This window comes from Tursiops truncatus, chromosome 13, assembly GCF_011762595.2.
Source record: "Tursiops truncatus isolate mTurTru1 chromosome 13, mTurTru1.mat.Y, whole genome shotgun sequence".
NCBI classification, from domain to species: domain Eukaryota; kingdom Metazoa; phylum Chordata; class Mammalia; order Artiodactyla; family Delphinidae; genus Tursiops; species Tursiops truncatus.
Genome location: NC_047046.1, coordinates 46,519,831 through 46,531,136, shown reverse-complemented (window position 1 = coordinate 46,531,136; position 11,306 = coordinate 46,519,831).

Genomic DNA, 11,306 nt, shown 5'->3' with positions numbered 1-11,306 from the left:
AAGAGCTCGGCAAAACTCAACAAAAGTCCTTTGTGAGAATCAATAGGCTATATGGAATTTGCAGTAAAGAGTATTGCATATATATATATTTTTTTTCTTTTTTTTTTTTTGCGGTACGCGGGCCTCTCACTGTTGTGGCCTCTCCCGTTGTGGAGCACAGGCTCCAGACGTGCAGGCTCCGCGGCCGTGGCTCACAGGCCCAGCTGCTCCACGGCATGTGGGATCTTCCCGGACTGGGGCACGAACTCGTGTCCCCTGCATCGGCAGGCAGACTCTCAACCACTGCGCCACCAGGGAAGCCTGAGTATTGCATATTTTATTTTTGTTTGTAAATTATGTGCTACAAAGACTATATCAGTTTAAAAAAAGTTTTTTTCCTGGAGAGGATTTGATAAACATTTATCAGCACACCTCAGGGTATGAGCATAGACCATGAAAAAGTTAGTGTCCTGATATCCACGTTGCTCTTAGCCAAGACGTAAGGTGTCTTGCTGAATCTTCCAGCCATTAGGACCCCATAAAGCAGTGGTTCTCGAAATGTATGGGCATGATCATTGGGGTAGCTACCAGAAATGCAATTCCAGAGGCTACCTCCCCAGCAATTTGGTCTACCTGCCTCGATCAGTTTTTGTTGGTCTGGTTTGAGTGTGGAATCTTATTTTTGTTGTTGGGTTTTGTTTCGTTTGTTGTTTTTAGATCGTGGGGTTTTTAACAAGCTCTGACTCAGAAGAGAAGACCTAGATACCACACTTTGGGAAACGTTGCCCTGGGGAGCCTTAGAAGCACTGTGTCTAGCAGCAGACTTTTATAAAGTTTGTTTGTTTCTATCAAGTTTTCAGGCACATCATGGAAACGTTACTAGTCTTTAAAAGTTCTGGGTGGCTGTGCCAGTGTTTTGAATATATGCCCCTAAGACATGGCAAATTGCTCAAAGATTAATTTTCTGCTTAAGGACAGTTGAAATAAAAATTGGGTTTACAATAACTCATTTGCTCAATTAGTTAAACACACTAAAGGCTGGGATTGACACTCAATCCCAGCTTGCCTGTCAGTTTTATTTCTTGGCCATTGATCATAACTGCTACCACTTACTAGCTTTTGGTATTGTCCGTTTTGCCATTCACGATGGTTAGGCTCTTTTGGACAGATATTTGTAGTCTCTACTAGGTACAGGTAGATGAGAGCTGTAGATAGGATAATTGCTGAAGTTTTCACCCAAAATGAGGCATTTTGAGAGTGAAAGGGGGCACTTTAACAATTACGGTGTGTTCCAGACACGCTGGAGTGTGAGTTCATACTGGCCTCAGCTCTCCTCTTAGGCTCTCTGCTGGCTGGTATGTTACAGTGAATTCTGCTACACATACAAATACTGCATATTCAGGAAAGTCGTATGGCTTATCCTTAGATGTTTGGGGGAGTCCTAGTTCCCTGTTTTTTGGGCAGAAATGTTCACTCAATTCAGATGTGATGATGAGTGGCAAGATTCAGCTAACCTTCAGATGAGAATCCGGTGGCAGAATCCTCTGGTTACCTAATGCCTGGAACCAGGACTGAATTTTAGCCCTGGACTAAGAATGCCACTGCAATGAGTATAGGCTACTCGCCTAACTAGATTCCTAAACCCTTTTCATTCAAGTGTGAAGGAGCTTGTACAATATTTTTAGCCAGTACACGTATCGTATCTTGAACACCACTTATATGTCCTTTATGTTGATTTGCAAACTTGTTAGTGCTAATATTTGCTGAGATAGCTCATATTTGAAAGGCTTTTGGTAGCCACTTCTGGATTATGGACTGACCAGAGTTTTTCAAAGGCTAAATAACCACTCCTGGGTTAGGTACTTGAAATGTTTTTTAATTACTCCTAGGTGGTTAAAACTAACTTACCTTACATATATATCACACTGTTTTTGGTGAAATATTTTAAAGTAAATTATACTCAGTATAACATTTGATTCCTAAGGTACAAGGTTCCAAGACAGAATTTCCTCTTATATCAAGAAGAAGTGTAGTAATAATGACTTGAATTTTAAATTTAAGCACAATATTATAAAATAGTATTTCCCTTTCACTGAATAGGATGTTAATAGGTATTAGGTGAAAAAGGAGTTCCCTGACTAAACAAATTAGGGAAATGTGGAATTAAATGAAATTAAAGAGGTTTCTTTATTGCTCATGTGCATTCATGGGGGGTTTCCCAAACATATTGATAGGGACCAGCCAGCTCTTCCCAGACAAAGCATTTTTCATAACTGGTGACATGCTTTCATAACTGGTGACATGCTTGGTAAACTTTTTCTGCAAAGTGGCAGATAGTAGTTTAGGCCTTACAGGTCATACAGTCTCTGTTGAAGCTACTTAACTATTCCAGCTGTAGCGCAAAAGCCGCCAAATATGTGGGTGTGGCTATTTTTGTAAATACCTGTTTCTGTAAATAAAGTTATATTAGCTTTAGCACTGAATGACATTGTCAGCATATCTTGGAAACCTGGATAAGACTAGACAATAGAGGAGAAAGGAGAGGATCGATTGTAGGGAGAAGGGATGCCTCATTCCTTTCTAAGGCAGGTTTCTTGTTAAAACCTAGCAAGTGATTCTTGAAACCAACTGTATCCACTAGAGGGCACCAGAAGTGCAATTTTGCATCAGTGCCATTCTATTTACATGTAAAATATTGCAATTAGCATTTTATGAGGTAACACTTAGTGGGGTTGGGTTTCACATTAGACATTTTTTTCTTCTGCTACAGAGAATTAGAATCAGGCAAGTTAATGGTAATCTACCAACCTAAAGTTACGATATTAACTCAGGAAATACCTCATAATTAAAACTGTTGCTGCTGCGCTTCCCTGGTGGCACAGTGGTTAAGAATCTGCCTGCCGGATGTAGAGAATGGACTTAAGGACACGGGGAGGGGGAAGGGTAAGCTGGGACGAAGTGAGAGAATGGCATGGACATATATACACCACAAATGTAAAATAGCTAGTGGGAAGCAGCTGCATGGCACAGGGAGATCAACTTGGTGCTGTGTGACCACCTAGAGGGATGGGATAGGGAGGGTGGGAGGGAGATGCAAGAGGGAGGAGATATGGGGATATATGTATATGTATAGCTGATTCACTTTGTTATACAGCAGAAACTAACACATCATTGTAAAACAATTATACCCCAATAAAGATGTCAAAGAAAAAAAAAAAAAAAGAATCCGCCTGCCAGTGCAGGAAACAGGTTCGAGACCTGGTCCAGGAAGATCCCACATGCCGTGGAGTAACTAAGCCTGCGTGCCACAACTACTGAAGCCCGTGCGCCTAGAGCCCATGCTCTGCAACAAGTCACAGGGCTTCCTTGGTGGCGCAGTGGTTAAGAATCCGCCTGCTAATGCAGGGAACACGGGTTCGAGCCCTGGTCCGGGAAGATCCCACATGCCATGGGGCAACTAAGCCCGTGCGCCACAACTACTGAAGCCCGCGTGCCTAGAGCCCGTGCTCCGCAACAAGAGAAGCCATCGCAATGAGAAGCCCGTGCACTGCAACGGAGAGTAGCCCCGTTCGCCGCAACTGGAGAAAGCCGGTGCCCAGCAAAGAAGACCCAACACAACCAGAAATAAATAAATAAAATAAATAAATTTATTGGGGGGAAAAAAAAAGCCACAGCAATAAGCCCGCGCACCACAACAAAGAGTAGCCCCCGCTCGCCACAACTAGAGAAAAGCCCGCATGCAGCAACGAAGACCCAATGCAGCCAAAAATACATTAAATAAATAAATAAATTTTTTTAAAAAAAAACTGTTGCTGACTTTTCAGTAGTCTTTACTTCATTCAGAGAATCAAGATAGATGGATTTTCCTGAAACTTAATCTTTTCAGACATTGTAAAGTTTTATTGATCAGAAAGTCATTTAATTTGTCATAGTGCAATTTAAAATGGAGGCTAAAATGGAACATTGTTAAATCAATGAAAATTCTGATAAAATATGTGGGTAAGAATTCTTCCATCCCTGCTTGGTGGCTATGGACACACCTCTTAACCTTTTTCTTTCCTTATATCACAGGATTCTTGTATGGTATATGGTGAGATAATGGGTTTTAAAGTTCCTAGAACGTGGTTGGTGTCCAGTGCATGCTGGCTAAATCATGTGTTGGTGAGCTACCAGTGTACCTGGAGAATTCCTCCCAGCAGGATATGACGTTATAGGGCAAGATGACTCAAACCAGAAGAATGCCCACGCATTGTGGAGAACAGGAAAACTTACCAGCTTAATTCAGTCATTTGGGCAGTTTTTTAAAGTATCACACAGTTACCCAAAAGTCACAATCTGGGGCTGTTAAGAAGTTGGCTTGCATAATCTTTCAAATTTTGTAACAGAAGTTACAATATTATAAACTAAAACATTGATTTCAAAATCAATACCAAGATAGAGATGTCAAGTGTAATACTTAAGTATTTTAGATATTTAAAGGGAGGTTGTAATATTTTCTGAGCAAAAATGTAAGGGGCTATGATTCGGGGCATATGAATTTACTTGTGGATAATGGACCATAATCTCTGCAGACAAGACTGCCTTGGAAGATCTAATACCAATGGCTCCTAAGCCTACATGGATTTGAATCCACAGCTTTGCTCCTTTCCAAATGCGAGACCTTGGGAAAGTAAAGGTAACTTAACTACCTTAGTTTTCTCATCTGTATAGTGTGACAACAATAGTTCCCATATGACTAGGTCATTGTGATCAAATGACTAAATTCCATGAATTTCTTAGTTCAGTGACTGGTAGTGAACACTCAATAATCTGTTATTTTTAAACATGATTTACTTAAATCCCATTTAAGAATGCTCTTTGTAAGCTCCTCTAATAGATGCCATTTCAAATGGCTGTATGAGCCATAAACCCATAATTCTATCTATAGCAGCCACCACACTATTTTAAGTTTCCAATTTTGTTCAAGATTATAGGCTTTATTTTGATTGCAGGCTTAGGCCTCATGCACATCAACTATGAGATTTGCTCCCTTCATATCATCCCTTAATACTTAGAACGGTGCGGGACACATGCTAGAAATTCTCGTTGAGTTGAATATAAGAATTGATTAAATTATCTTTTGTCTATTACAAGTGCAATGAATCTTGTGATTCACAGTGCCAACAGGCAACAGCTCTTCAATGACTTTAATATGACATATGTGTAATGCTTTATAAATGAGAAATATTCATAATCCTGGCATTTAGTTTGATAAAAATGAGCTTTTAAAACTGAATTTGCATACTTGCATTCATATGAATTCATTTTCCTGTTAAAAGAATGGAAGAAAACAGCAAGAATAACTGAGTCTTTTATTCATGACAAAAAGTTTAAGGGTTTTAGGGAAGTGGAAACATTGGGTTTGCTTCTGTATTGTGCCTTTTTGCTAACATTTTCACTGAAAGTGATTTCAAGTATAGAACTTCTAATGGGTCATTCGTTCAACAGTTATTAATAGGGTTTTGCCTTGGCACTGTTCTAGGTGCTAGCAAGACGATCCTGGGCATTGGCTGCAGTAATAGCTAATGTTAATTTAAAGATACGAATTTGAGGTGGGGGGGAATTCCCTGGAGTCCAGTGGTTAGGGTTCCACGCTTTCACAGCAGGGAGCACAGGTTCAAACCCTGATCGGGGAACTAAGATCCTGCATGCTGCCCGGTGGGACCAAAAAAAAAAAAAAAAAAGTATTTTTAACTTAAGTGTGGCACCCTTCAGACAGCAACTATATGAATAGTACATTTGTGAAGAATCAGAATTTCATATTTGAAAGTTACAGGAAAGTGTTTTGCTATGTGAATTTACTAGACCAAGCAATGAAATCTTTTGATTACATTTTTCAAGCTACTACCTTAAAATTTTTGTTCACTTTATTTACATACTGTAAATTCATTCCTTTTGGTATACACTTCTGAGTTTTGACAAACACATGTAATCATGTGACTACCATCATGATTCAGAGACAGAAGAGTTCATCACCCCCAAAATTCCCTTGTGCCACCCCTTTAGTTTAGTTTCCTAGGGCTGCTGTAATAAAGAACCACAAATTGGCTGAATCACACAATAGAAATTCATTTTCATATTGTTTTGGAGGCCAGAAGTCCAAGATCAAGGTTTTGGCAGAGCTGGTTCCTTCTGAGAGCTGTGAGAATCTGTTCCATGCCTCTCCCCTCCCTTCGGACAGTTTGCTGGCAATCTTTGGTATCCTTTGCTGTGTAGAATCATAATCCTATCTCTGCCTCCATCTTCGCATGGGTTCTCTCTGTGGTCATGTCCATGTCCCAATTTCTCGTTTTTGTAAGGACACCAGTCATTTCAAACGAAGGGCCCACCCTACTCCAGTACGACTTCATCTTAGCTAGTTACATCTGCAGTGACTCCATTTCCAAATAAGGTCACCTTTTGAGGTACTGGGGAGTTACGACTTCATATGAACTGGGGTCAGGGGGGGGACACAATTCCTACACTACAAGTGGTAGTAGCCAACCACTACCCCGACCATCATCCCTGGCAGCCACTGACCTGTTTTCAGGTCCATAATTGTTCCTTTTTCAGAAAGTCATGTAAGTAGCATTATACAGTATAGACTCTTGTCTCTGGCTTCTTTCACTTAGTATACTGCATTTGAGATTCATACACATTGTTGAATTAATACCAGTTTTTGGAGGTCACAGATAAGCTTGCTATTAACAGTCACATTCGTGGTTTTATATGAACATAGTTTTGATTTGTTTTTTTTTAGTGATTTCCTAGGAGTGGGAGTACTGTGTCACATACTGTTCAGGTAGTATATGTTTAACTTGATAAGAAACTCCCAAATTGTTTTCTAAAGTGGCTCTACCAGTTGGCATTCTCACTAGCAATGAATGAGAGTTCTTGTTGCTCTGCATTCTTGCCAGCAATTAATATTGTCGGTTTATTTATTTATTTTTAAATTTTAGCCATTCTAATAGGTATGGTAATTCTTAGCTTTTTTTTTTTTTTGGCTGTGTCATGTGGCTTGCGGGGATCCTAGTTCCCGGACTAGGGATCAAACCTGCGCCCCCTGCAGTGGAAGCACAGAGTCTTAACCACTGGACCGCCAGGGTTAGTGGTTTTAATTAGCATTTCTTCGTGGTTTTAATTAACATTTCTCTAATAGTCATCACTTAAAAATTTTTTTGTTAATATGATGGGTACCTGCTGTTTGTACTGTAATAGTTATGCTGTATAAATCCTGTCATCTCTTGATATTTGAGGACTCTCTTTGTATGTTTTTGCTTATAAAGAAAATCATTGTTTTCATTAGAGGTTTAAACCTTGTTGTAATATATCAAGGAGCATGTGACTTAATTCTGCCATCATGCCTTTACTCTTAGCCTCAGTTTGATGCTACTTTCTTATTTCTTGGTTTCTTGCATTGAAATATAGTATTTTACCTTAAAACAAGTAAAAAATCCAACAATTTTATTTTGTCAAGAAAAAAATATGGTTTCCCGAAGCATCACGAGTGTTAATACCTATTTAAAAAAACTAGGTTACAATATGCTTTCTAAAATTTGAATGGTTTATGACTTCTAAGCCCACAGGAGTTGGTTGTTGCTACTATTTAAATACAGATTTTGAAAACTGCGTGATGTTTAGATTATATTTATGGAAGGTTACAGAAAAACCAAGTCATGGTGGTTGCCTCTAGACTGGAAAGTTGATAATAGTGGGACAGGAGTGGGAGGGAAACTTGCTTTCCACTCCATATTCTTTGTCACCATTTATATTTCAAACTAGGCAAATATCTTTATTTTAAAAATTGAAATAACTAAAACCAAATAACTTAAAAGCTAATTTCCAACGTTTAATTAAGCAGCTGTGAGTAGGAAATCATGAATTTACATATTTAACAACAAAAAAGTTAACTTTTTAGGTTTCCTCAGGAATTTGTCATTGGTATGAGCGTAATGATAGAATTTAGAATTATCTCCTGAAGGAATGCGTAGTATCAATATTTACCAGTTGTTGCTGTTAATTGCTGTAGTTTTCACATTAACTAGATTCATAATAATCTGTTTTTTTTTGCCTCTAACTGATGTTTTTGGGTCAATTCCCCTTCTTGACGAGGGAGTGGCATGTTCTCGCAGATTCTCAAGAAGTACTTTACATCACTCATGGGCAAAACATGTCGCATTTCCTCACACAATGCTCTGTTGTTTCACTCTCTGAATTACCAATAACCCAAACTCTATGTGTAACAGAAGCTCGAAGGTTTGTGGCATTGGAGGGTTGTTATCTTGAAGCAAGTGAAAACTGAAACACTATAGCAAGTGAAAACTGAAAACCAGACATCTAGGTAGAAGTCCTTTGACAACCCTTATCCTTGGGCATCATTTCCCACTGACCTACTTTCACACAGTTTCCATCTCATCATCTGGCTCCCAAACCTGTCTCCCTTTTGCACCGCCTCCTGAAATGCAGTCTTCCTGTCTTGTGTAGCTGTTACCTGGAAAGAGCAGGACTTCATAGGATGCAGCAGAAAACAATTCTATTCTTTTCCCTCCCTCCCCCTGCCCCCAACACATGCACCCAAACCCACCCAGAAACATTGAATGAAATGTTGGTAACTCTTTCAGTCAATGTGCTCCTGTCACTTTAAATCTTAAGAACAGCCTCGATTTCAATAATTAAATTTTCTAAGCACTTTAACAACCAGCATTCTGAATGTCATAATGTTAAAGCTCTAGCTTTCTGCTGGGAAGCCTTAAATTAGGGAGGAGGGTGGCCAAACCTCCCTTCTTCTATCGTGGGCACTGCCTCTTCTGTCTCAGTATACCTGGCTGCCTCGGAACCTCCCAGAATTTGTCCTCCCTCCCTGGTGCTGTGGGAATCTGGCATTGACGTCCTGTGGGCACTCTGGTCTTGGTAGCTGTTTAAAACTCCTTCTCAACGTCTTGTGTTTGTGATCTTGTATCTCTCTGCCTTGTGCTTTTGTTACAGAGGGGTTTGGTTCATTGTGTTTGTTTTGTTTTGTTTTGTTTTGTTTTGTTTTTGCGGTACGCGGGCCTCTCACTGTCGTGGCCTCTCCCGTTGTGGAGCACAGGCGCCGGACGCGCAGGCTCAGCGGCCATGGCTCACGGGCCCAACCGCTCCGCGGCATGTGGGATCCTCCCGGACCAGGGCACGAACCCGTGTCCCCTGCATCGGCAGGCGGACTCTCAACCACTGCGCCACCAGGGAAGCCCCTGTGTTTGTTTTTTTATCTGATGGGTGTATCAGTATCTTTGGTTGCATATTCTGTCTGCTCTGTGTCAACATTATTCTGATAATTTTTCTTGTCGTTCCTTTTTCCTTGTAGTATTTTTTATATATTTTCTAGTCCAATTTCTAAACCTATCTTTAAAAGAAATGAGTTCCCCGACCTATTGTTCCCATTTGCAAGAAGCCCATGGAGAGAGGGCTGTGTTATGTTTGATCTTGTTGTGTCCCAGTAGTTTCCTTATGATTGAGGGTTTTATATATATATAGATAGATAGATAGATAGATAATTTTATTATATATATATTTCTATAGATAGAGATAGATAGATAATTTTAGCCTTTGCTATTTTTTAGCCAACTAGGATTAATAGCTGCAGAAGTTGTTGCAGGGTTGCACTCTGCCTCACTGCAAGATTTTTCTTAGAAAAATGGCTGGTCAGTGTAATTTCTAGTTCAGCCCTGCCTTCTCTGCTTTTCTTCAGATTCAAACTGAGACAGGAGAGACTGTCATCTTGACTTTTATGTTAGAACACCCTTCTGGTTTTCCTCAGGCAAATCTGATGCTCTGTTTGTGTGTCCTTTTTAAGCTCGTTTTCCTTTCTTCAACCACTTCCACAGGCCTAATTATTTTCTTAAAGAGTGAGCTGGTTTGGGCACAGAATGAGGTTTCCATTAAAAGGGGGGGCTTGATTCTACTCCTATTTTTTATGTCCACACTTCCCTGGGATTTGGGGTTAATAAGCATAGAAAATCATAGGGAAAGTGACCTTTCTCCTGAATTTTCAGGGTGCGTAACTAAGCATTTAAAAATCAACAGTGGTCAAGGACTAGATGAATTAATAAGAAAGACAACAGAGAAATTGCTGTATAATAGAAAAACACTCCAGAGAAATGAGATAAAACGAATTTAAAAAATATTCTTATATAATAAATGCTATTCTTTAGAAAGTTATTATTTTGTTATGAAAAACAGAATTGTAGACTCAAGGAAAGTTAATTAAAATCTAGGAAATGTCTGTTAGTCTAAAATGAATTGCAGTTTGGGGAGATTCAAAACTCCTTGTTAAGGATCCTAGATCACCCATGACATGCAGGCCACGTGTCCCTATAATTGATGAATCTTGTCATTTAATTGAGGTACAACTATTCACTTAGCCAAAGCTAACTGAATTTTTAAATAAATAAACAGACTCAAGCCACCAGCAGACAAAATATTTATGGAAGTTATCAACTTAATTTTTAAAAAGGATCTAAAAATGCAAAATAAAATGTATTTGATTTTACAACCCCCCCCAAAGAAAACTCCTTGTTAAGTTTAATATTTAAAAAATTGGGACCATCTGCCTAGCAGTTAAATTTTTATGATGCATATTTCATGTTGAATCAGTCAGAAAGTGGATAACTGCAATTCAGGTATGATTTAAAAATAAATGATTATTGCTAATGTAATAACCTAATACAATTAATGTGATGTAGTAATTCCTATATTCCTGTATACAGGAACTTGGAAGGGGCTACTTTACATAAACATTCATCTGCCTATTATAATTCTTTTAAAATGTAAATTTAGGTCTACCATATAGGAATTTGGAATTGGATACTTTCCACAAACACACATTTGTCAGTTATAATTAATTTAAAATGTAAGCTTAGATCCACCATTTTGAACATGATGGTCAATCACAAATTTCTCTCTCTATTCGCCAAAATTTCTCTCTGAGCCATAGCCCTGGACATTTGACCTCAGCATGTTCTGAGCTCCCCAACCCTCCCAAACCCTGATGCGCCTACCAACTTCCTTGTCTTGGATGTGGCACCGCCATCAGCCACATCAAAGCCAGGACACGTAGACTTGTCCCTAACTTTTTCCTCGCCCCCATTCTCCACATCCAATGAACCGCCATGTCCTCTTGATACTATCTCCTACCAGGTGCATTTGTCTTCCTTTCTCCTTTTCCCTTGCTACCCCCAGACTCCAGGCTGCTGTGATGGCTAGTCTGGTTTACTACGAAAGTGACCTAATGTGTCTAACCCTTGTGCTACCCCACCTCCAATCCAGTTTCC